Genomic DNA, 26548 nt, shown 5'->3' with positions numbered 1-26548 from the left:
TAGTCTTACATTCTCAAACATTTTTTCTACCAAACTCATGAAGTTCAGCATCCTGGAAATGTTGCTTTCTATTGAAGAAATTTGTTAAGCCAAATATTCTTGGGACACTGTAGATCTGAAATGTATTTATTAAGCTTTGTGAAAAATTGGGAAGGGCCATAGCTTAGTAATAAAGCACGCAGAAAGCCCAAGGTTCCATCCTTAACATCTCTGGGGTAAAGCTGGGAGAGACGTCTGCCTGAAATCCTGGAGAGTCACTGTAGACAATACTAAGCCGGCAGCTTCCACTGAAACTTCTTTCCATATGTACCACAGAGACAGGATGTTTGAGAACTCCTTGTGGATGAATACAGGTGTTTGGGAATGCTGCAAACAAACAGTTCTGTGAAAATGAATTCAAGACTACCAATTGAATTATATGGAAATATACTTGGAAGTAAGGCCCATTTTTGCTTGGGGAGGGTTACTAACTATTGCAGATATTAATATTGCGCAGTTTGGAGCGACTGGATGCACAAAAACGTACTCCTTTTGGAATGAAACATTGGCCAGACCCATTAGATTGTTCAAAACTTTACTTGCAGAACTTTCTTCAAAACAGAACAAAAACATCAAAGATACATCCATATAATTCCCTAGAATATCTTGTGCTGTCCAGTGCAGGTTCAGCATCTTAGAAATAAAATATACTTCCAAACAGACCTAGAAGCAGAAGTCTCTCTTTCTACAGCCTCCATTTTGCCCTGAGCTGTATCCACTCCCTTCAGGAGAGTCATTTACACATCCTCGCTGTCACAGAGTACAAAGACTCAGCCGCCACCCTTCCAAGATGGCAAATTTGCAATTCAATAGCTCTCATGTGATCTCATGTGACACTCGTATGTTAGCTACTTAAGAACAACAACAGTTAATTATCGAACCATTAGAGAGCTCAGATAGCCCTTTTCGCTTTTCTTTAGCTTCAGTGGAATCTTCCAGTTAAACCCTTTCAGCAACACACATAGGCATTCTCCATTTCAGTGTCAAATAATTATACTTAACAGTAACATGCATAACATTAGGCTGCATATCTGTAAGTATACATTTGTAAACATTTGACTCCCCACTCCATCTCTCTCTCTCATAGCTGCTGGAGCATCGGGGAGAACTGCTGCAAGAACTGTACCTCTTTTCTGTTGATATTTTGTCCCAGTACTGGGATTGTCTAAACCTGCTCTTTAGAGAATCAGATTAATTCAGGAAACCAGAGCAAGAGAGGCAAATGAAGCTGAGGAGGCTGCTTTGCTTTAGCTGATGGCATGAACACCCTGCTAAATCACCTGTGCCCTGCACTTCACCTGCTTAAATGCTCCAGGGTTGCAAAAACACACTGATAACCTTTTGGAGGATATTGTGGCATTAAGGAGACTTTAAAAAAAGTTGGGGGAGAAATGTCAAATGTAACATGATGTGCTGATGTTACCAGGCCTCTAATGCCATCCAGCTACAACTCTCAAGCCTGGGGAAATGCAAAAACACATTTCATAACACTTTGGGGGGGGGTCTCACTAGACCCTCTTTCTTTTATAATGAACACATATACACCATACAACTAGAGGCTTCTTCCTTATCCTTGCTTTTCAACCCCACACTTCAAATGCCCATCATTTTCCCTGTGGGTAGAAGTTGATAGTAGCTATTTCAGGACCTGCACATCTGGTGCCTCATAAAGGGATGCACCAGAACCATCAGAAATGTTTAAAACAGTGTTTAGACCAAATACCCACAATTAATTCAGGTGCTGAGAGAGAGAGACCAATTAAAATTAACGGTGGGGCCAAACCAGCAGATGTTCCATTGCCTCTGCTGACTGTATGGAGGCAATCAGAGGACATGTATCTGGTTTAAGAAACATGCAAGCTTCCAGAAAGATTTTCTAAAGAATACACTCTGATGAAGCTTCATAGCTCCTTGCTTGACATTGACTTTTCCATTTTGAAAGGCCCAGATAGGATGCTTATATGTGCATGAAATGTTATTCTAGCACGGGGTATGTGTGTGTGTGTGTGTGTGTCCCAAACTGTGATCTGTGGACCACCTGTGGCAGACTAGCTTCATTTAGGTGATCCACAACATGTCTGTGGATTTGTGGTTAAATACGGGACACAGAATTAAGTATGCATATTGATTTTTAATTCTCTTTTAATGCTTCAATTATTTCTTCTACTGTATTTTATTGTATTGCACTTCTAATTCTATGGAATTCAAATTGTAATACAATAAAATATAATATATAAGAAATAAAAGCAGCAATAAAAAATCATACAGCATCTGGCACAGCACATTACAACTGCTGAAACAGGCGGAAAAATAATTAAGGGATCTCCAGCAATTTTTAAGTTGTTTGTGGGAAAACAAAAAGTTTGGGAGCTACTGTTTTCGATTTAAGGGGGGGAAAGCTTCTTATTGCCACAGTTAAGGCACTCCACAAAAAGCACACACATTGATTTTGAAAGTTAAGATGCTTGCCTTAACATCCACACCATGTAAGCAGTACAGTCTACAATTTCACATAATGTGTTCCTTGAGAAGGAACCCACCATTTTCCTTGGACTTTCAGCCCCAAATAAATAACCTGGAGTTATTCATAATCTTATAATGAACAAAATATTTACTTACTGATTGCATTCATATCTACCCTTTTCTCCCAGGGATTCAAAATGGTGCACATAGTTCTCTTCCACGTCCATTAATTCCCAAAACAACCATGGGGGCTGAGAGGCAGTGACTAAGCTCAAGGTCACCCTAGTAAGCTTCATGGCTTAGTGGCAATTTGTACCCTGATCTCCCAAGCCATAGTGTGACACTCTAACCCCCACCTACACCTACTCATCTAGCTCCATAAAAATACCCAGCTGCAGAAAACATGGTAGTTTTGATATGGAAGGAGGCAAACAAAATAGGTAAAGAGTCACCTCTGTTAAATTATTACTGACTTCTGATTGTTGTTGAATCCAAAGGTGTCTCTGCTTACCTAGATAAAGATAAGGGGGTTCATTGGTGGCAGTGTAAAATATGGATAGTCTGCTCTTGTTCCTGAGTGCTAAAAGTCTCCCCTGAAGGTGACAAGCATGGAATTGGAATTTGTGGAATGCCAAACATTCCAGTTAGTCTCTAGAACTGACTGCTGAGGCCAGTGTTGTTTCGGCTGCTTCCTCCAACAAAGTGGGACTTGCATACAGTGGTACCTCAGGTTACAAACACTTCGGGTTACAAACACTTTGGGTTACAGACTCCGCTAACTCAGAAGTAGTACCTTGGCTTAAGAACTTTACCTCAGGATGAGAACAGAAATCGTGCAGCAGCAGCACAGTGGCAGTGGGAGGCCCCATTAGCTAAAGTGGTACCTCAGGTTAAGAACAGTTTCAGGTTAAGAACGGACCTCTGGAATGAATTAAGTACTTAACTAGAGGTACCACTGTATATGCCTCTTGGTGTAGATTGGCTTATGCACCCCAGTGGAAAAACAATGGCTGATTTGTTTACTCCTGTACTACAAAGTGCTGAATAAGTTCTCTCTAAATCAGTTGCTATAATGTGTACCTATTGCCATAGTCAAAGCACAGAGTGGGTGGGGGACCAGATGCAAGAAAACAATGTCGCTGATCTCCAACTGTCTCGAGGTCATTCCAAGGAAGTTTTGCAGCAGTTGATCATTAACTTAATTCAGTGATAAATTAGAATGTGTGTTCTATCCTGCTATGATGGTAAAAAATGACTTCTCCCCCCTTTGTTCACAGCTGCAACTGATAGAAAGAGAAATTAATATTGCTACAAAAAAAGTGGAGCTGGATAGAAGCCAAAAACACTAGGTAAGAGCAATATCTCCTTTATCTGTGACTGTGATAGAACAAGAGATTTGTAGAATTGGCTTAGCGCAGTCGATTCTCACACACACACACACACACACACACACACACACACACACTTTCTTTTCCTGCAGCTATTATATGAGAATCTGATCATCTGAAACTTCAGTTATGCATTGACTGTCATGAATAGAACAAATAAAGCACCGTATTTGATTCCTTCAGTCACTGTAAGATGCTGAAGTGTCAAGGCCTGTCAGAGTGAGCTGATTTTTGAGAATTTGAAATGCCATTCCTCCAAACCATGCTTATTTACTAGGGAGTAAGTTCCAATGAACTCACTGGCATATGCTTCTGAGCCCTCGACAATCTCTAATCCTTTCTGCAACCATGACATGTTCCTCAGGGTGGTTTGCAGTGAAATTCTAAGGCGCAAGCGCCTACTCACATGATGCACTTGCACAGCCAGGTGTCCCAATCACGTGGTGTGCTCTGAAATTTCACTGCAGACCATCACACACAACACACAGTCATTGCAGAAAGCATTAGAGATGTTGGGGGCAAGGCTAAAAGTGTCCCACCACTCCTGTCAACAAAGCAAAACCCTGCACATGTATGAACAGAGTTCACAGGGTGTTCCACTTGTGTTCAAGAGATGCGAATTAAAGCCCATTGCAGACCTGACTCGCTCATCAACAGAGGGAAGGTTGGAGACTAAGTGGCTGGAGATGGTTTTTAGTTTGGAATGGTTGTCTACTTTTGCGACTAGCATAAAACAAAACAAAAACACCATTACAATGTTTACCTCTATACCACGCTGCTCCTCTTGTGGGTTTTCTTCCACGTTCACTGGTTTTTCTGCATTGTGAACATGGTTCTGCAGAATTCCTTAATGGGGGAAGTTTGTTTGTGTTAGTCAAAGTGTGCACAGGGAGTGCATACCAGCCCCCAGAGAGTCATGCGAATCAGTTTGGTTTCTGTATTCCAACCCCCGAACACAGAGAGAGGTTTGGATGTAAAGGTCAAAGTTATGCTGTCCAGTTGGAGATCTAGATTTTTGTTTGTTTGTTTTTTGCTGTTGATGAGTCAGTGAAGTTAATTAGTGCATTGATGCAAGCTGCTGTAATTTCCTGATACGGAGTAATCTAAAGCCTTTGCTATCCTTGAGGGGCTAATAAGGGGCTATTGAGTCTACTAAACAACTTAAGCTTTTAGAATAAAGTAGACAATCAGTAATTCAACAACAAGACTTAATTTGAACAGGACTCAGAACTGACCTGGTTTTCAGTGCCAGAACAACCTGGGCATGAGAAGCAACAATAAAGAAAATAGCATATTTGAGCATGTAAATAGTACATTTATTTTGTTCAATAGGAATCTGTATAAGTCTTGACAAAGCCCACCCTGACAATTCTGAAATTTTGAGCTCAGAAATATTTTTTTGTTAAAAAAAGAAATTGAGTTTTTTTTACAACTCTTTTTTTATTATAAAAAACACACCAGGAGAACAGCACCTTGAGGTTATTATTATTCTTGCTATGTTTGTATTCTGATTGGTAAGAATCCCAAAATCTTTGTCCTATAAAGCGACTGGCCAGCTTACTGGGAGTGAACTCAGTGGGACTTATGTTTGAGTAACCATGTATAGGACCGTACTGTAATATTAAGAGACCCTCTAATGAAACAGACTGGTGTTAGCTGAAGAGTTGTTCTCCTTCTTTGCTTAGTCTTGCTTATATTATGAACTCTCTCCCCGTTATACTAGTTTTAGGATTACAACCTGTAGTCGCCAGAATGGGGCATGCATACTTGAACTACTGCAACACACTCTATGTGGGGCTACCTTTGAAAGTGACTCAGAAACTACAACGAATCCAGAATGCGGCAGCTAGACCGGGAGCGGCCACTGGAACTATATAACACTGATCCTAAAGGATCTTTGTATGTTTCTGGGCACAATTCACAGTTAATGCTCGCCTTTAAAGCCCTTTAAAGCACAGGAGAAAAAGTATTCCTTGCACAAAGCTGGGAATGGAATCTCCAGTAATAGGTACTTCCTACAAGGTAGTTCAGTGGGACGAGGGTGGTGCTGTGGGTTAAACCACAGAGCCTAGGACTTGCCGATCAGGAGGTCAGCTGTTTGAATCCCTGTGACGCGGTGAGCTCCCGTTGCTCGATCCCTGCTCCTGCCAACCTATCAGTTTGAAAGCACCTCAAAGTGCAAGTAGATAAATAGGTACCGCTCCGGCGGGAAGGTAAACGGCGTTTCCGTGCACTGCTCTGGTTTGCCAGAAGCGGCTTAGTCATGCTGGCCACATGACCCAGAAGCTGTATGCCGGCTCCCTCGGCCAATAAAGCGAGATGAGTGCCGCACCTCCCGAGTCATCCGTGACTGGACCTAATGGTCAGGGGTCCCTTTACCTTTACTTACAAGGTAGTTCATCTTTCACATCTACTAACATTGTGCCACCTATGCTGCGAACCCAGAGTCTTTCCTTTAGCAATCCTGATGGGCTCACATCTGATACATCTGAAAACTGAAAGCCTTACAACACAATCTTACACATGCCTACTTAGAAATAAGCCCCATCGAATTCAGTGAGATTTTCTTCCAGGGATGTGTGCATAGGACCTCAGCCTTTTGGTTAACAATGACATGCAAAAATCTTTGAATGGCCTTGCTTGTACACCACCAAAGGCGACTATGGGGTGTGGCACTCATCTTGTTTCAGGCCGAGGGAGCCGGTGTTTGTCCACAGAGAGCTTTCTGGATCATGTGACTAGCATGACTAAACTGCTTCTGGCACAATGGAACACCGTGATGGAAGCCAGAGCGCACGGAAACGCCATTTACCTTCCCTATTTATCTACTTGCCCTGGTGTGCTTTTGAACTGCTAGGTTGGCAGAAGCTGGGACAGAGCAATGGGAGCTCACCCCGTTGTGGGGATTCGAACCGCTGACCTTCCAATCAGCAAGCCCCAGAGGCTCAGTGGTTTCGACCACAGCGCCACTCGCATCCTAGGTAGCCCTAGGCCAAGAAATGCTGGTTTAGATTAAAAATCTAGCCTCTTTTAACTTGAAGGATCTTCATCTGGGGGTACAATTGAAGGCTTTAAGATATTTGACTGCAATTGATTCCTAACCTGTTTCTCAGTTTGTAAACCTGTGGGCCCAGGACACAAGGTGTTCTCAAATACCTACGAAACATGCATCTGTTCAAAAAATTGAATGTAGCATGACACATATAGAGCAGTAGAAGTTCCAGGACTGCTACTGTACTTTACGTTTCTGAATCACAGCCTGCACAAAAGAAAATATTGAAACGCCACTGTTTTATGTCAGAAAAAATGAGAGTTCTTCCAAAGCACTCTATGGAGTAACCTGCTCTGAAGCAACCTGCTTGGCAGGGTTATTATTTCTCTCTTTTATGATCTGTAGATGGTTTTCACTGTGCATAAAGCATACTGATCTTAGAGTATCAGATCAGAGAATACCTTTAGGTCTCCAACAGCTACAACAGTGTTAATAATTTGGAAGTACACACTTAAGCAAAGTATAACTGCTATGATGATCTAGGCTGTCTTCCTTTTCTTTTCTTTTCTTTTTTAGGTCAGATAACTGAAGTCACTCTTGCTATAATGTTGAACATGAAATATATTGAGGTTCTATGCACATACATATGTCATATACTAGTATGTCAAAGCATCATAGGCTCTGCCGTACTGAAGAGCACACAAACAACCAAGATTATAGCAGGTGGCTAGGCAGCTTGGCCAGAACAGAGCAGCTATCCCTTGCTGGCTTGAAGGGCACACTGAGGACTGGCCACCCCTCTGAGTGCATGCACACAGCCATTCTCATGTGCACACCTCCACATACAGCAGATACACACATGCAGTGGTGGGAGGCAGAAAACAAACTCAGCAAACACTTAGCAGCACACACACACATATACATAGCAGCAGCAAGACATTGCTGGTTTACCTGCGTCTTGTTCCCAGAGCTGTTTACTGCAATGTCAGATGAAGAAAAAGTCCTTTTAAAGACAATAAGAGGTGCCTGGTTGAGAGACTGAAGGTGTTTTGGATGCCCCAAGGCATATTGTGGAAGAGGAGAAAGCAGAAAATAGGTTAATATTGGCTTTTTAAAAAAGGCTATATTGGGGGGAATTTGGGGAGGACGCAAAAAGCCTGCAGCCTAATCTACAAGCACCAAATTTAGGGCAGTGCAGGCAGTTTCCTTGCACCAGGCACAGAGCTGAGGGATGCAAAATTGAGAAGATCCATAATTTGAGAAGATCCATTTGAAGGCACCAAATTTTGGCCATGCACAGGGTGCCATATTATGAAAGATTACCAAAGTCCATCCCTCAGCCAACCCTGATGTGAATCAAAATACTGAAAAGAAGATGAATACAAGGTTTTTAAAAAAATATATTTTATTTTACAGATTGCATATAGCTACCTACCTACCTATCTTTGACCTTCTTGGGATTCTGATTCTAAACCGGAAGCAGAAATAACTTACCAAAACTTTTCATAACTTGCCTGTGGATGCTGGCTCCCTCTCTCCCCTTGTTAGAATGTTTCATCAAAATGGAAGTTGGCAAAGTGTACTGCACTCTTTGGAAGTAATGAAAAAAGATGTCAAAGCTTGTTAAGGTCAGTGAGCAAAACAGTGTGGATTGCATAGCATTATGAAATTATTAATTTAAAAATTTATATATGAATAAAAGCATCTGGTGAATGAGTAAGAGTAATTTCTTTCACTTGGCTAATTTAAATGCCAGCTGTCTCTGTCCTCAACCATATTTTCTCATAAAAGCTTTTACAGAGTGTCTGCTTATGAAAATGCAGAATTTATGGAGAGTGCAAGGGCTAGGTAGGTATACACAGATTTCAGCCTATCTTTATAAGGGTATATCGGTTGATTGAAAAATTAAATGTTAAATTTGCAAAATGTCTGAAGGATATCTTTTGTCCCACTTTTGGGAAACACATGGGTTTGGAAAATTAAAGCATTCCACACGGGAATTAAACAGATCTTTTTTTTCTCTTTATAGTTATCAAGCTCCAGGGCACATTTTGGGGAACATTTATGTCCATTTGGAATATTGACCGATTCAGTTATGTAGTTCATCTAGTCAGAACCAGTGCAAAGGCTCCTACTGGTGCAATGGGGCATTCCTTCCTCTCCTCTCCCTGTGTGCCTTCACAACCCAACTGGCTATGGTGAGAGCACGAGGGAGGGACAGAGAGGTAGCTGGGTTGAGCAGTCAAAAATGCTTGCATGGGAAGAACATTTTCGCATGACATTGGGTTCTTCTGATTGTGTGATGCCTTCTTATGATTACAGCCAAACGTAATTTGTAATTCAGTCTGCTACGTTCTGGTGTCAGGTGGACATTTTGGACACATACATACACGTTTCTGTAAGAGTTACCATAAGAGCAGGAGTGGCTCACCTGGTGAGGCAGAACTGCAGCCACAGAGCTTCAGGAGCAGCAACACTGCTGTCACTCATCAAGAGGGGAAGGTTGAGATGGTGTTAATGTCAGGGCCGTGTGAATACTTTGGTGGAACCAATCCAGTGCTCCAGCTAGTGCATCTGGACCTCCCAAGCTTACTGCTGCCTCACTCCTCATGGTATAGGGCAGTGATGGTGCTGCCAGGAGCTTATTGCCCCATCGTTCAGCCCAGACACTGGGGTCCAGCTCCGAGGGCCTTTTGGCGGTTCCCTCACTGCGAGAAGTGAAGGTACAGGGAACCAGGCAGAGGGCCTTCTCAGTAGTTGCACCCACCCTGTGGAATGCCCTCCCATCAGATGTCAAGGAAATATATAACTATCTGACTTTTAGGAGACATCTGAAGACAACCCTATTTAGGAAAGTTTTTAATGTTTGATGTTTTATCATGTTTTTAATATTCTGTTGGGAGCCAGCCAGCTGGGCCGGGGTATAAATGTATCATCATCATCATCATCATTATCTCCATCCCACCAGACAAGTCACTCAGCAAGTCATTCTTGCGTAAAAGTGCTACTGCACTCATGTATGTGGGCAATGGTCAGCTTACTGGCCACTATGAAAACATAATGTTAGAGTAGATAGGGCTTGGGTTCCTAACCACTCTGGTAATAATAGGATAAGAGAGAGCATGTAGGAAGGAGTACGTCATGTGGTATGTTCCCAAGCCAACTCCATCAGGAACTGGAGAGCTTATATTGGCACTTAGCCCATGATGTCTTCTTATCACTACCATCATTGTGATTTCCAAACATTACAGAAGTAGCATAGAATCCAATTTACTGCATTGATAAAAGATCAAGCTTGCCTTTCAACCTGAATTTTCAAGTTCTCAAAGTGAAGCTCTCCAAAGGGAGAACAATATTAAAATATACATTAAACGAACTAAACCATCAGTAGAATTAACTTGAGAGCAGGGAGAATAACGTGTAACTCACAGACCCCACACGATAACATAAATGCAAACTTTTTTAGACAATAAAGTTTTGAACTTTTGAATAAGTATGCAGAGGACAGGGTGATTAAAGTTGAAAATAAATCAGATACTTAGGAAAATAAAGTCAACAACTTTGATTAAGTTCAGCAAGTGATGATGGATAAGCAGCTAGACACAGATAAATGAATATTTCTGATTAGCAAGTAAATAATTAGACCCGGCTGATGAATTTGATAACAAGATTGATAAAAATTACCCCCCAACTTTGTGGGTGCTTATGTGGGGTGTCAGTGAGAGTACAGGTGATGCAGCTCATATATTTTATCGAATGACAGGTTTTTCTTTATGGGAAGGTTAGATGTTGTTGGAAGGAAATGTCAGTCATGATAAAATTTTGTTCATTAGGATTTGATAAACAAGTTCACAATATTCTGTTGTGTTTACTCAATCCTGGCAAAAACCAGGTATGATGACACACTAGTTGCATATTTGGTTTTTCTCTGAAAATATTCTTAAGCCCCCTTCCCATGTTTTTTCACAGGAACAGACAATATGTGTTAAATTGTACCACGGGGTGGCATTTTTAACTCCATCTCTCATGTCACATGGCTCCTCTGAGACACACATTTGCCATCCATGTATGAGTGTAATGTCTGAGGTTAATATGAAGGCATCTATGTGCAGAGGCTTCATTAGATACAAGAACACTGATCATACATGGTTCCAGGAGAAATCTATGTGTGAAGGCTTTCTCACCTCACATGTCCATCAGACATCCATGCTGACATGTGGATAATAAGAATGGGGCCAGGAGGAGCTGTGTGACTTTGAGTGGGAGGGCTAACTTTGCAAGCCCCTTTCAATGTAATCTGCCTTTTTTGCAAGTAGCTGTCACGAACACACCAGCTGCAAGTGAAATCTTGCAGCCGGCTGCAGAATGCAGTCAGGAACAGGGAGGCTGGGCTTTCACGCCAACACATGAGAGCCCACAGCTGCCAGCATCAAGTCTCCCTGACCTTGGACGGCCGGCTGATAAGGGAGGAAGGAGAGCAGACTGGAACACAGCCAAAGTTCCCTTGAAGCCCAAACAGGCACGGAAAGCCACAGAGACAGCTTTTTGGAACAGGAAAGGGCTGCAGCTGACCAAATAAGTCCGAGGCGTAGGCGTATAGGAAGGCTGCTACACAGGAAGCAAAATAAGAAACGTAAAGGTCGAAGGGTCACTCTTTTCTGTCGACACAGGAAGAACTCCTCAGAAGGGTCAACTGAGTGATGGGGGCCAGAGGCTTGCTAGAGCCGTCTGGAGATAATTGCTTGTTTTTTGCAATAAATCCTCCTTTGTAATTACATGCGCTTACTGTGTTATCATGCCAGGAACCTGGACTCCTAACAGTAGCATATGAAGGGGTTTTATGAAAGTACATTTACTGAAACATATTCCTTAGATTTTCTTGCGCATTCCATGCAATTAACGTCACACCTAATTATGTGTGTTTGTGTGAGTATCCTTAGGTTTTTAAGGTGTGTATATTAAATCTGAGGCAGAAAGACAAATATTAGTAGATCAACTTTTGAAAAGGGGATAAGGTGTGTGTTGGGGGACTAACCATGTCGGCACTCTACTGAATCAATGGATATTTATGTTTACAAAAGTTCCTTTGCTATCTTAATGTTACCACAGTTGGGGAGGCAGGATTTTATTTAGGAAAGAGAGGATCTGGACTAAGCTGGCCACTCCTCCACTAAATCCCTCTCTGTTCTCCCAACACTTGTGATTTGCGCATGCCATTATCACACGAAGTTGCACTGGCACATGGGGTTCAGTAGAAATCCTATCCCTGTCCAACTGGCAAAATTCTAGGATTGCCAGCAAGATGCCAGTTAGATGCATAATCATACAGAGAGCTCCCTGCCTCCCCTCCATTTTTTGCTATTCATGATGCAGTGCAATCTCAGTAATATCTGTATGTTTTGATACTGTATATAGACAGCAGTTGTAAATAACTATTCTCCTTTTTTATCTTTGAAAAGTCAACAAATGTAAATGCATTTATTTGTTTTTTGTGTTAAAAACTTCCAAGAAATATATATATATCTATATATATCTATATATATATATATATATATATATATATATATATCTCACAATACTTTGTAACCAAGTATATTGAAATGTTGAAATGTTCTGGGAGGAAATATCACTGAAATTATATGAGCACTATATGCGAGACAAAATGTGAGATTTCACGATTTTACAAGAAAAACACATTAGCTGCTTTTATACGAAAGAGAGAGGTTAATTTGATTCTGGGTTGTAATAGAGGTTAAGTATAAGCCTTTAATGTTCTCAAGATCATCTCCAAATAATAATTCTTCCACAGAAATGATTCACTTGCAATTCAGGCAGACAAAATGGAGAAAATGGTGAGACAATGTCTACAAGTAGTAGTGAAGATTTAAAACTCCTGAGGCAAACTTTAATATTCCCATTATTTTTTAAGAGCTGGAAATGTGTTTCAAAATAATGTAGGTGTTGGATTAGGTGCCTAAATCAAGGCTTCTCAGACAATGATGATGATTACAATCATAGATTGGCAAAAAGGTAGGAAAGTCATTTCTGCACTGGGTGAGGTGGAGTGCGGGTACAGCAGAGGGGTTTTAATTCACAAAAATGTGCGAGAAGATACTCTGCTATGCTAATTCCTGGATGGATTTGCTTAAATGAGACATTCTGTCCCTTACAGCCACCACAATGGCATTATAGTTCATACCAAAATCAGCATAGAAAGCAAGTGGTTTAATTGGGAAGAAATCTGCCATCTGCTCTAGAAAGACATGGTCTTGAAACATATGCAAGACTGTGGAATAACAAATGCCATTACTGCCAGATCTGTACATCAGAATTTCAGAAGTTTCTCAGCATGTTCTCACAAGAAGCTATTTATTTAAAGGAATATGTACACAGATATTCTTTTTTAAACCACCACCACCACTACCACCAAAAAACGTTGGATTATTTTATCTCAATTAAAAGTCCACAATGGTGACATTTTTCCAACCAAACTACATCATTATCAGAGAAACAGACAGGTTATGAATTACACATCTCTATCTCCAGCTTTTTAGTTTATTACATATGGTCTTAAAATGACTTATATTGCCAATTATATGACTTATAATGGTAGTCAAATTCTGCTATGCATGGTTCAGGCTTCTCTAAGGTTACACAAATGTTTCTGAAGACAGATTTCTATCTTAATGCACTTTTTGCAATGCAAGAGTGCAATGCAATTTCCTTTCCCTGTATCAAAAGGCTTCCAAAATTCTGGTTATATTGGAAATGGAGTGTTGTAGTAACAGCTTATGCCACCTTAATATGTTACATCCTTGGAAAACTTGACAGTCATACATTTACCCTAAGCATTTCTCTGCTACGTTTGCTTTCACTTCAGTGCCTTCTTATGCTGGAAAGGTATTCTGGCATAGCAGGGGAAAATGAGTCATTGCTATCCTGTACTATCTGGAAACAAAATGTCATTGCAGCTGTTTGCTTTTCATTTCCTCACATAACCAAAGGCTAGCTAGGCTGCTGTTAAATTTCCTCTAATATATATATATATTTCCCTGCTGGGAAGCTTCCTTTCTAATTCATTGGGGGAAATTATCACATTTGTAGCGTTCATTTTGCAGGAGCCACAGAGCTCTAATTTCCCATGTTGGTTTTCTTATGCTCTCCTGATTAGGGAAAACAAATTCATTATCGTGAGGGTAAGTACGTTTGTGTCACCTGACCATACAGGAGAGCACATTATGCCAAAAGGGGCAGAGTCACTCATACAAGTAATAAACAGACTTCACACTTCCCAATAAAGACGGGAATTCGTGTTGAAGCAAAAGGGGCATAATTTACCCTGACAGCTGAGACAAGTAATATAGTGTGTGCACTTATTGACAAAGCTGGTGTTTGTTTGTTTGGTTGGTTTTTGTTGTTGCAAAAAACAAAACTTGTTTCCTTGGCAACTGCTGCACTCTGTAATACTAATGCTAAAAAAAGTGTGGGACTTGCTTTACCAGGAAGAAGCCATTCTGATACCTGTGTACAGTTTTTAGGCTTTTATTGGTTTGTCAGCCTTGGAAGTTGTTTGAATACTTGGCTAATTATGTTTTAATATTGTTGCACGCCACCTCAGTCTCTGAGATTCCAGGGCTTCCATGTGCTTACTCAATGTTTGTGCTTTCTTTTGAGAGTGGAGACTGGTGTCTTCAGGATATATGTACAGTGGTACCTCGGGTTAAGTACTTAATTCATTCCGGAGGTCCGTTCTTAACCTGAAACTGTTCTTAACCTCAGGTACCACTTTAGCTAATGGGGCCTCCTGCTGCCGCCGCGCCGCCAGAGCATGATTTCTGTTCTCATCCTGAAGCAAAGTTCTTAACCCGAGGTACTATTTCTGGGTTAGCGGAGTCTGTAACCTGAAGCGTATGTAACCCGAGGTACCACTGTATATACAATCTGAGCCTACAATGAAGAGGTTCACAGCATTGACACCCCAAGAGGGTCTTGTTTGTCTCAAATCTGCAGCCTTGGATTCAAACAGAATCCAGTGTTGAGTTTTCTTCCAGCTTCTGATTCACTTAACTCAACTCTGAACTCAGGCTTTGTCCCTCTAACTATCCCTGAGATGAGGGGAACCTGCCATTTTTGAGAATGAAACCATATTCCTTTATTTTTATAAATACTAATTCTGATAATGAAGTATTTTCCGAGAACAATGTTGACAATAGGGGCATAATCCAAAACTGAAGAGTAGAAGTGGGGTGGTTTTTTTTTAATAAAAAAGAAACGGATAACTGTGGGGTTATCGATTGGCTTACAGAAGTAGAAATTAACCTAAAATAGTTCTCCTGTCAAGTGATATGTAAAATGGCTGACTGGCGATGGGAACCAAGGGCATAAATAGGCCATTTTCTCCTTAAATTTAAAAAAGGGCCTTAGGTTCTGAAGTAAGGTGCTGCTTGTCTGTTGAAGATTGTGCTCCCTTTAAAGTATAGGGAAATTATGCATGAATCAGTGTAGCTGCCGTTTCAATATTAAAATTGTTCCTCTAGGCCAAAACCTTTCCAAGTTATCAGAACAAGCCTTTATAAGTTTCACTTCTGCCTTAAAAAAATGAGCTGAACATTTTGGAATGTTTATCTTCTTCTTCTTCTTCTTCTTCTTCTTCTTCTTCTTCTTCTTCTTCTTCTTCTTCTTCAGGAGATTATAATGTCTGTTGTTAGTTAAAATGGAAACATCATGAATCATTAATAGGATTAGCAGAGAAGAATCAGAGCATTTAACTCTTTAAAAACAGTTAATAAAGCCAAGAACCTTTTTAAAAAAAAATGTATAGGAGTGTAGAAGAGGTACTAATGGTCTGGTCCATGGGTAGGCAAACTAAGGCCCGGGGCCCGGACCTGGCCCAATCGCCTTCTAAATCCGGCCCACAGATGGTCCGGGAATCAGCGTATTTTTACATGAGTACAATGTGTCCTTTTTTGGGAGGCAGTGGAAGACAGGAGTGCCTGGCGTTCTCTGGTCCATGGGGTCACGAAGAGTCGGACACGACTAAATGACTAAACAACAACAACAATGTGTTCTTTTATTTAAAATGTATCTCTGGGTTATTTGTGGGTCTTAGGAATTAGTTCATTTTTTTAAAAAAAATAATAGTCTGGCCCCCACAAGGTCTGAGGGGCAGTGGACTGGCCCTCTGCTGAAGAAGTTTGCTGACCCCTGGTCTGGTCTATTGGGTCTTACCATTTGCTTGAATTTAACTCATGAGCAAACAGCATCAGATGGAATATTTATTTATTAGGAAATCATGTAAGGATATTATTAATTAATTAATAATATCCCACATTTTTCCTAGAACTGGGACTCAAGGTGGCTCGCAAAAATTAAAGCAAACATGAATAAAACATATCAATATTAAAACATATAAAATATAATAGTTAAAAAGTAATCAAACTATAATATATATAAAACAATACAAAACTAGAACATTAAAAGAATTGGTTCCACCATTTGGAGCTCTACCACAAGTCTATTTCACTTTTATTTTCGGGAAACTAGATAAAAAGGAAGACTGCAAAGAGTTACGGAGAGAAATGGGGCAATGCTCCGGAAATCATAGCCACATTCTGGGTCAGAAGTTTCACTTACTTCAAACTAGTGACTGCAACTCTGAATATCTTTTTCTATACACATGAAAATAATATACTTTCCTGCCACAATACCATTTCACAGAGCACAGACCTGCAGGTCGGGGTGGGTGACAAATGTGATGCAGTTTGAATTTAAAGGCAAACTTACCTTATTCATACTTTCCAAAACAATTTGAGAATCAAAACACAACCATCCTTCAAAATTTGCAGTTTTCTGAATTTTTGCAATGCAGTTCTCCAGTCCAGTAATGTATATAAGTCATTACTGACTCTTAGGAGGAAATTTTAAACGTTCCTGTTTATCCAAGAATGGCAGGAGGATACCATTCCAGCAACCCTGGAGTCACTGGTTAAACATTTTTAGAATGTTCTAAACTGTTCTAAAAATACCATTCAAAATGTTTCATATTACTGATATGTTCACTGCCTTAGGCTCCTTTGGGACAAAGGGATATAAATTTCATACAGAAATGTGTAAGGATAATTTTTTACTAAAATGCTGCTGTGAGTGAGTATTTTTTAAGAATGCCAATTGCTGCAGGAATGTGGAGAACTGAATTTAAGATTGAAGAAACTGAAATGGACTGTCCACCCTTACCTTCAGGAAAGCACATGGTAATTTTGCATGCAGAGAAGTTGCCGTGCATTCCCTATTTTCACACTTCAGCAACACCCTAATTTGGCGGTTGCATACCTCCCCTGTACAGCTAGATTTCAGTGGGATTGATGTGTGAGACTACATTTTACAACATCTTCCCCGCGGTGTGGGAATCCCTTACATAGATCGCAGTGCCTGGAGACAGGCAATCAGGTCATGCATCTATATCAGTGACCAGAGGAAGAATGACCACTAAGAGGACTACAAACAGAATAAATACCGTGGTGCATCTGCAGCAGTACTGTTCACCAAATGCCTTCATTTGCCCCAGCTGCAACAAAACATATCTATTCTGTATCGGTCTCTAAATTCACAGCAGACACTGTAACCTTTCAACTGTTTGGCTTCACTCTGTAAAGGTGCACTCTTCCATTGACTCCCAAGACAGATGAGTGCCAACAACTCCATTTGGCAGAATTGGTGTGATACAGGAAACGAACCTTGAAAGAACTATGAACATAAAAGAACTGCAGGTTGGAGAAACAACAGTACAGTGTTACCTCGGGTTACAAACACCTCGGGTTACAAGCACTTCAGGTTACAGACTCCGCTAACCTGGAAGTAGTACCTCGGGTTAAGAACTTTACCTCAGGATGAGAACATAAATCGCGTGGTGGCTGTGTGGCGGCAGTGGGAGGCCCCATTAGCTAAAGTGGTACCTTAGGTTGAGAATGGTTTTAGGTTAAGAATGGACCTCCAGAACAAATTAAGTTCATAACCAGAGGTACCACTGTAGTGTAAATCTTCTTTCATTGCTGTTGCACAAGGAGAGGGAAGAATGCTAAATACAGAGGAATCATGTATCCCTTGGAAAAAGTGATAATTGGAAGTTTATTGTCAGGGAAGTCACCTCGGGCCACTGTATTATCTTTGAAACTGAAACAGAAACACGTTTTTGCAAAATTACCAGCAGTTTGGTGAAAGTTTGTGTTTCATTCATGACTTCTTAGAAATGCAACGGAAGCTGGAGGGAGAGAGAGAGAGGGAGGGAGGGAGGGAGAGGAGGGAGAGCAGCCTAAGTCCAGAAAATGTGTGAACCTTGTAAAATCTCTTTGCTAAGTCAGCATAATTTACGCCAGTCAATTAACTTTATCTTGTTTAAGCATTTCCTTTGCTCCAGAGCTAACCATTTGAGAAGATACCAAATATAACCATTTAACTACACATCAATTTTACGTTTCTTCTGCTCTGACTATCTTTGGCAGGTGAAAGGCCTGCTATGGCGCAGTAACTTGTAGTTTAAACAATTTTTACTATTATTATTATTATTATTATTATTATTATTATTATTTATAGTACTGTAAAAATGTAAAATGAAGAAACAAAACACATAATAAAACAGCCAACACCAACACCACAAACTAATATCCCCCCTTCCCACAAACACATTTAAAAGGACATAGGATGTTAATCAAAGGCCTGGCTAGAGACAAATTGTTTTGCCTGGCATCTAAAGATATAGAATGAAAGTGCCAGGGGAGCCTCCCTGGGGAGAGAGCATTCCACAAATGGGGAGCCATCACAGAAAATGCCTATTTTCGTGTTGACACCTCTGGACATCTGATGGAGGAGACACACAAAGAAGGGCCTCAGATGTTGACTGCAGGATCTGGGGAGTGGTGGTTCTATGATCTCAATAAGCTACACTTTCTTGGAAATACTCTCCATCTTCTACAAATATTAATATATCCCTCCTTTATTTTTTTGGATTTGATTTCATCACTGACAAAAAAAGAATTATTATTAAAGGGAGTGGAGGGTTCAAGGTTGAGAACAGAATACCTCTTTCTTATCTACCATCTGTAAGGGTTTCCATCATTTCTGTCACAACAACTTGGACAAATCCTTATGATTAGCACATGAAATCCAGAGGAAAATGTCGTTTTTACAGCATGTAGGTTCTTGAAACTGACCTTAAATCTGTCTCTCTTTCATGGAGTAAAAAATAAAATAAAATCTTTGGCGGCTGTGGATTATGGGATAGTTTCTCATGCCACAGACAGCAGTATTTATGCCCATCTCTGCTGTGCAATGGTACGCATAAATCAAAAGTTCTTCACAACAAATGGGTACTAATTGATGTTAATTCTAAATTAGAACACAATTCCTGTGGCAATACACATTATGCCCACATGAATGCCAAAAGAATTCCTTCTGATGGATGAGGCAACTGAAAATACTGAGGAAAACAATAATGACTTGCCACTGTTGTGTGAAGTGTTGGCCAAGAATCAGTGGAGTTCTCTGTATCAGCCCTTTCTACGTTCCTGTTCCTTAACAGTAGCAATTTGTTATGACAGACTTCCCTATTCAGCAAGACCACAAAGAATCAGTCATTTGTCAATAGGCATTCATACAATTACATACTAATACATTCACTTAAGGCGAACTGAATAGTGCAGCTGAAAATTAATCTCCTTGCATCAGCTGCTAACTGCAACACATTCCTATGTGTTTCAGATATGTGACGTGAAATGTTGATTCATATTTTTATATAAACACATTTTTCCTCGCACAGTTCCCCCCCCCCCATGCTGCTAGGGTGAATCATCAGCCCCGGTTTGAAGTTGTAGTACTAATTTTATCCAACCATTAAATAGGTTTAAATCCCTGCCCCCCGCTGCCCTGCTAAACTCCCACTGCTGTTTTGCTGGCAATGTGAAGTCAGTGATAAATGTGGGTGCATGAAACATTTTACCAGAGCTCTATAATATTTTGTTTGTACTCTTTGCTTGTCCGTTCCTGTCACTGGTTGCATGTATGTTTCATCACAGGTTGTCTTATAATGTTGATGATAATGCTATAGATTGCATCCTGCAGGTGAGAGAACTAGACCTCATAAGAAGTTTATTGCACTGAGGTATTTAATGTACAAATAAGCAGCAATTCATTTTCCCATGACATTGTAAAGTTCTATGATATTATTTAGTGTTAGCAAAGTCACTTAAACAATGCAAGCAGAGTCCAGAGAGAAGGCAAATCCCAATAACACTGTAATGAGAAAATGTAACAAAACACAGTGTATAATCTGAGGAGAAACAGAGAGGTTTTGTTTTTCTTGGTTCTGAGAAACATTCAACAAAAACTGTACAGAGGAAAACCTTCCTCAGAATGAATAACTCTTCGTGTCAAAACTAATGCTCACATTAATATGCTGAATAGTAGTAACAGTAGTAGTAGTAGTAGTAGAAGTACCCCACCTATCTGACTGAGTTGCCCCAAGCACTCTGGGCGGTTTCCAACATAGGTAAAAACAAAACAAACATTACACATTAAAAGGCTTCCCTAAACAGGGCTGCCTTCAGATATCTTCTAAAAGTCAAATAGCTGTTTATTTCTTTTTCATCTGATGGGAGGGCATTCCACAGGGCAGGTGCCACTACCAAGAAGGCCCTCTGCCTGGTTCCCTGTAGCTTTACTACTTGCAGTGTGGGAACTGCCATAAGGCCCTCGGTGCTGGATCTCAGTGTCTGGACTGAACATTGGGGGTGGAGACAGGTATATAGGTACGAAGCAGTTTAGGATTCAAGCTGATGGCCCATCTGTTTTAGAAAAGAATTTAGAGCATTCAACAAGAGCAGCAGTACCAATTAAAACCATGCAAAACTCTGTTATCATAACTCTTAGAATAAAACATGAATGCAGCATTATTTGGGCATCACCTTTAATAATATTTCAGTGGTCATAGTGGGGCAGGTGTGGTGACACTGTGTTAGGTGAGGACGATGTCATAATTATTGGGATGAATTATTGGGATGAATTGTTTCAACAGCAATGCCCAAGATCCATTCTCAAAGGTATTCTTCATGAGCTTGCCACTTGGCAGATGTTGAGGTGTTTTTTTAATCAAATCCATCCAATTTGTCTTAAAAATGGTGCATTCTGGAAGTACATAAAATGCACTGATAGTGAAAAATACAATGAGCAAATTACTGCCAGGAGTACGAATGCACAGAGATGGCAGTTATGCAGTAAAGGCCAATGCAAAGATATATGGCGTATAATGTACTGCGAAGTCAAGCTGACCCCCAGGTTCTTGTCAAATTCTAATGCTGGCGATATATAATGAGCAGGAATTGCACACTTCAGTGAAAAGTAAGCAGCTCTTCTTCACTCAGTGACTTCATTATTTCTCTCATGTTATGATGCAGATCGGAATCCAATTATCAAAATATAATCTAGGTGGAAGTGTGAAGCAACAGTAAAATCTTGATCATGTTGCTGTGGCCAATTGACTCTAAACTTGGGTTTACAGTGCTAGGTGAGGTCAGGAGTTGAACCTGTGGCAGTGGAACAATTCAGTCTATAATGTAAGGTGACATCCTCAAATATAAGCCAATTTGGTCATACTGAAGCAAGTGTCATAACCAGGTTGCAACAGAGCAGGTTGGCAGCAGCATGGTAAGGTGTTAAAAATTTGGACAATTCTGTTGTTGACACAAGCTATGGGATACTTGCCTCGTTGGAGATTTAAATCATTCCCAATTCTATTCTTTTGATTTTAGCACTCAGCATGAGGTATTAAATCAATTCAGAATATACAACAGTTTTCAGCATGCAATACCATGCTCAATGAGTTTAGCTCCATCTTCTTCCTCCTCTTCATTTTTTAATTTTATTTTTTGGCAACCTTCTGCTGAAAAAACCCCTGGTTAAATGGACGATCCTTTGGGATGTTCCTTGGTGCAAGCCTTTTTGGAATGAAATTACTAGGCCTTTACTTATTTGGGTATCTTTTCTTCCTTATTCTAAGGCCTTCAGGCAGGTAACAATATCCTATGCTCATTATGTCATTGTATAACAACTCTTTGAAGCAGGCTAGTCGATGTGACAGTAACTTGCTCAAGGCCAACCGACCTTGGCCTGCCACATTCATTCAGATTCATTCCCCAACTACTGCACTACACCAACTCTGAGTAGATATGTTTAAGATCAGGATGTCAGGCAATATCAAAAGCACAAGTCGGCCGAGATTTGCTTTGATGTCAGTGAATTTAGCTTTGCTTTAGAGGGACCAACCGATAAACAGGCATGCAAATGAAGGCTGTGCACGTATCTTCTGAGTAAGGTTGGAATAGGCCTCAAGCAAGCAGAATGGGCTCTTCAAAGCCTTGTGGTAAGAGGGTGAATATACATAATAAGCTGAGCAGAATGGATCTCTTCTACCCTATTTGTGCTGTCCCTGGCTGTAGTTCAGGTGTCTCTTGGTCCTTGGTATGCAGGCATCTTTACTTTTTCCACGATATCACAAATTTAAATATACTGTCATGTTTTGCAGCAGGCGAGAGAGGTTTTATCCCTGCGTCAGTGGCTAACCTGCAAGTGGGCACTGCGTCTAGGTGGGGGCAGTGCTTCTCTTCTGGGGGGGGGGACACAGGCGTACGCATAGCCCAAATATTTTGTGAATCTTTGTACTTTTGTCCATTTACTGTATTTCCATTTTGTCCATTTACTGCATTTTCTCGATTTGAACTATGAAATGGTGATTTTCTTGAGTCAAAATGAGAGTACCCCTAAACATTTTTTTTTTAAATCACTGGGTGATTCCCTTCTCCTGAGGCAGTGTCTGGTCCTAGGAGAGAGCACTTGATCTGTCTCTCTGAATCCTGCCCAGTCACTCTAGACTGAGGCTCTGTACCATCCCCCTCAGGAGAGGTGAAGTCCCATTTCCATACTAGAGCCAGATGGGATTAGTGAGGGTAGTGGGTAGGGTTTCTATCTGTTCAAGTTTCACTTTCCCATTCCTCCTTATCTCCTTCTAGCGTTCTCCATCCCAGGCCTGATTCTTACACTGCTGGAGGAGTCGTGATGATAACAGAAACAAAATGTGGTGGAATCATTGAGGAGGGGAGGGACATTGGAAAGGTGCCAGAGGACAGTAGAAGGCACCAAGATATATGAAGTAGCTGGGATAATGGGAATGGACTCAAACCTAGATGTCCAAGTTTGTGTCTGCGTTTCATTCCCCAGTGCTCAGTCCCTACATTTTGGAATTTTGTCAGCACTGGACTTTTGAAGCAGAACAAATTGAATTGTGCAGTTGATAAATTCGGAATTAAAGGTCCTGTTTGGGGCACATATTCAGTGTGATTCTGGGTCTAAGGAGAACAGTGTCCTTTTTATCATATTAACAAATGTTGATTATAGTTATATAATTTATAGTGCTGAATCATCCCTGTAATACACAAAATAGAAAGCACATCACTCTGTAATAGATTATGTTGATTGGTTTTGCTGGCAGATGTGAGAGAGCATCATTGCTCATTATATAGCAGGCTTAATTGGTTTTCTCCTGAATTACGTAGACAATATTCTCTTAATCTGCTCACACAGAGGGTACTTAAATTCAAAATCTCTGAATTATTGTTTAATTGTTAACATTTTTCAGATAGCAGTTATACTCAAGGATTGATTTATAAACCAAAAAGGGAAAAGACATGTCCTTTATGAAAAATACTGTAATAGGCATAAAGGTCACATGGGATATAGTTAATGTTACCAGCATGTTCTTCTTGAAATCTGTTGAAAGAAAAAGGTTACAGAATACAAAAGAAACTCCCACTTCCTGTCACTGAACTATTTCCAGTAGGGTGACCAAATAGTAACCAAGCACAATATTCTTGCTTTAAGAGAGCACAAATTGTCTTTCTAGAGACAGTGCATTTCAGTTAATACCCATGTGTCACTTCTGTCTATCTTCTATTTATCAACTATCTATCTAGGCTGAATTATCCCAGAGTTTTTTGGTTTCTTAGAATTTCTGAGCAACGTTGGGTGCAAGGCTGCTTGTGATCTATAAAAGGAGAGATGCTACGGCATGTTTAGAAACAAAACTCCCTATACTTAAGATACTTCCTACCAAACAAATTTATGGAGTCGGATTGTGGCAATTTAGGGTAGAAGGCAGATCAGGCAAATCTCATCTGTGGAGCATATTACAGGTATTTGCAATCCTCAAAACATCCCTAGCTATAAGAATGTCAGTAGCTGTTCCAGCAGAGCACCCAGAAATTCCTCCCAAATATTGCCAGTTCTTCAAGTGTGAGCACAGCAGCTTTGTGGACCTGTTTAGGAAAAACAGTACGTACACTTAAAAATGAATAAATTCACAAAGGAAATTTCCCAAAGGAAATTGTGCTGAGGTGATAAATCGTATTGGCCAGAATCCTGTTTGAAATGGCAGCAGTTCAGAAGGTGAGTAGTGAACATTAAAACCTACACAGATATTTTCCACAAGGATGTGAAGGTTGCAATTCCTTTTTAAGTTTGAATGGCTATAGCTGCCCCCCCCCCCCGTATATATATATCACAGAACAGCATAAGCAATGTTGTTCTGCCTACTGAATTTCAGCATCTGCAAGTTTTCATCTCTGCACGCTTGTCTGTGTGTTTTGCGGATGAGTCGAAAGGGAAAAAGAGAATTCCAAACTGTGCTCAGAATAGTCTACAGCGTCTCCACGCACCTTTTCCTTTCCCACATGTCTGCTGGGGAGCTCTGAGGTAAGATTTCATTGAATGGCAAGTTAGGGGGAAATTATCACTTTAGGTTGAAGGGCATTAATACCCTGGAATTACTTGACATAACCATGGTAACAAGCTCTGCAGTAATGGCAGTTACTCATATTTCCATAGAAACAGGACTTTAAAAGTGGAAATTACCTTTAATTTATTTCTGTTGCTTACAGTGACAATGGCATAATGTGCATTTCTCCCCACAAGATACAAACATATTTTGGCTACAAAACTGTCAAAAAGTTGTTCAAAAATACAGAAGGATATTCTAAGATACTGGTTTCTTCTTTGTTGTTTACTGCTTATTACTAGTCAGGTGAAAAAAGAAGCATATAAAATGACATTTATTAAAAATATTAAATTTAGCAGGAACCAGCAAACAAGAAAAAAACAACAGCAGGTGTATTTTTTTTTTGTACCATTATTTGCCAATAGCCTCCATTTCTGGACTGAAGATTACTATATCTGAGGTAACCCGCCGCTGCCAAGTATATAGGTGTTTTCAAACTATTTTTCTGTTGGGCAATGTTGACTGGAGGCTGGGTTGAGATATTATAGGTATTTCTTGGATGTGATGGTTTTTAATGTTGCATTGTTTCTGTTGCTTTGCTTTATATTTTGCCTGTTTATTTTCTGTAAGTTGCCTTGAGACTATTTTAGGTTGCCTCCAGACTGTCAGTATTATTGTGAATTTTTGGGGGGTGGGCAGGGAAAGGAAATAGGCTTTATGCTGAGACCCTTCTAACCCCTGGATCCAGCAAGTGTTAATATATAAGCCAGTAGGGTTAGGGGGGGGGCAAAGTTGGGTGAGACCACTCCCTCAGCTTGCAGTTAGTTAGGAAGACGAAGTCAGGGTTTGGAGCAGAGTAGCAGTGATGTGACTTAGAAGTAAAAGCAGCGAGCAGGAGAGAGAATGAGAGCAATGTCTGATTTCTGTTTGAATCTGAAGCTGCCATTATGGGAGAAACATAGTGTTGATGTTGTGAACCCCCTATCGTAAGTTTAGATTGTGTATATATATATATAAAGGTAAAGGTACCCCTGCCCGTACGGGCCAGTCTTGCCAGACTCTAGGGTTGTGTGCTCATCTCACTCTAGAGGCCGGGAGCCAGTGCTGTCCGCAGACACTTCCGGGTCACGTGGCCAGCGTGACAAGCTGCATCTGGCGAGCCAGCGCAGCACACGGAAACGCCGTTTACCTTCTCGCTGGTAAGCGGTCCCTATTTATCTAGTTGCACCCAGAGGTGATTTCGAACTGCTAGGTTGGCAGGCGCTGGGACCGAACGACGGGAGTGTGTGTGTGTAAATAAACTGTATATCATAAAGACATCATTGTACCTCATTCCAAAAGGAAACATGAACCCTGGGTAAGCGCCTGGAACCCTTGGAATCGCACACTGCTTCGAGATTAGGATGGTGTGCAAAAGTATTTTGCAGGATGGATTCAAGTGTATGCCAGAAATTTGTCACACTGGCACATCAAATTCACTTCAAAAAAGCAAAGGATTTTGTGTGTGTGTGTAAATAAAGGTCACACCTGTGCCATACATTGTGCTTCCTCTTTATACCTCACAGAGCTAAGATTCCCAGCACTCTTAGCAAGCTACAGCCTGTGCTTCACTTAAATAAATCATGATGTTAACTCCTCCCATGGGACTTTTTTTTCATACCAGGGAGTGCAGGTAGCTAGGGAGGCTGCTGAGTGCTGGGGAAATGTTTAACAGAAAATAAAACAGCCACACCACCCATAGACACCTCTCAACAATAAAGTAAGCTTGACCCAGCACCCATCAAAATTATAAAGTGCACCCAGAAAGAGGCAGAAAAAGAGAAACCCTTTTCACACTGGAAGAAAACATTT

The 26548-nt window shown here is 40.6% G+C and overlaps 1 long non-coding RNA gene across 4 annotated transcripts in view; it reads left to right on the top strand.

Annotated features, from left to right (window-relative positions):
* LOC310841606 overlaps window positions 1-23253 on the top strand; it is a 59660-nt gene extending 36407 nt beyond the window's left edge. For 2 of the 4 annotated variants that reach the window (XR_014562590.1, XR_014562591.1), the window contains 2 exons: window positions 3780-3851; window positions 22938-23253. This is a non-coding gene — a long non-coding RNA (uncharacterized lncRNA). Of the gene's footprint in view, window positions 1-3779; window positions 3852-7850; window positions 8223-22937 lie in introns of those variants that run through there. The other 2 variants (XR_014562589.1, XR_014562592.1) reach the window with 2 other exon arrangements.
* Window positions 23254-26548: the final 3295 nt, after the last annotated feature.

Source organism: Podarcis gaigeae (assembly GCF_964106915.1).
Source record: "Podarcis gaigeae genome assembly, chromosome: 3".
NCBI classification, from domain to species: Eukaryota; Metazoa; Chordata; class Lepidosauria; order Squamata; family Lacertidae; genus Podarcis; species Podarcis gaigeae.
This window is presented reverse-complemented; position numbering and strand designations above follow the sequence as displayed.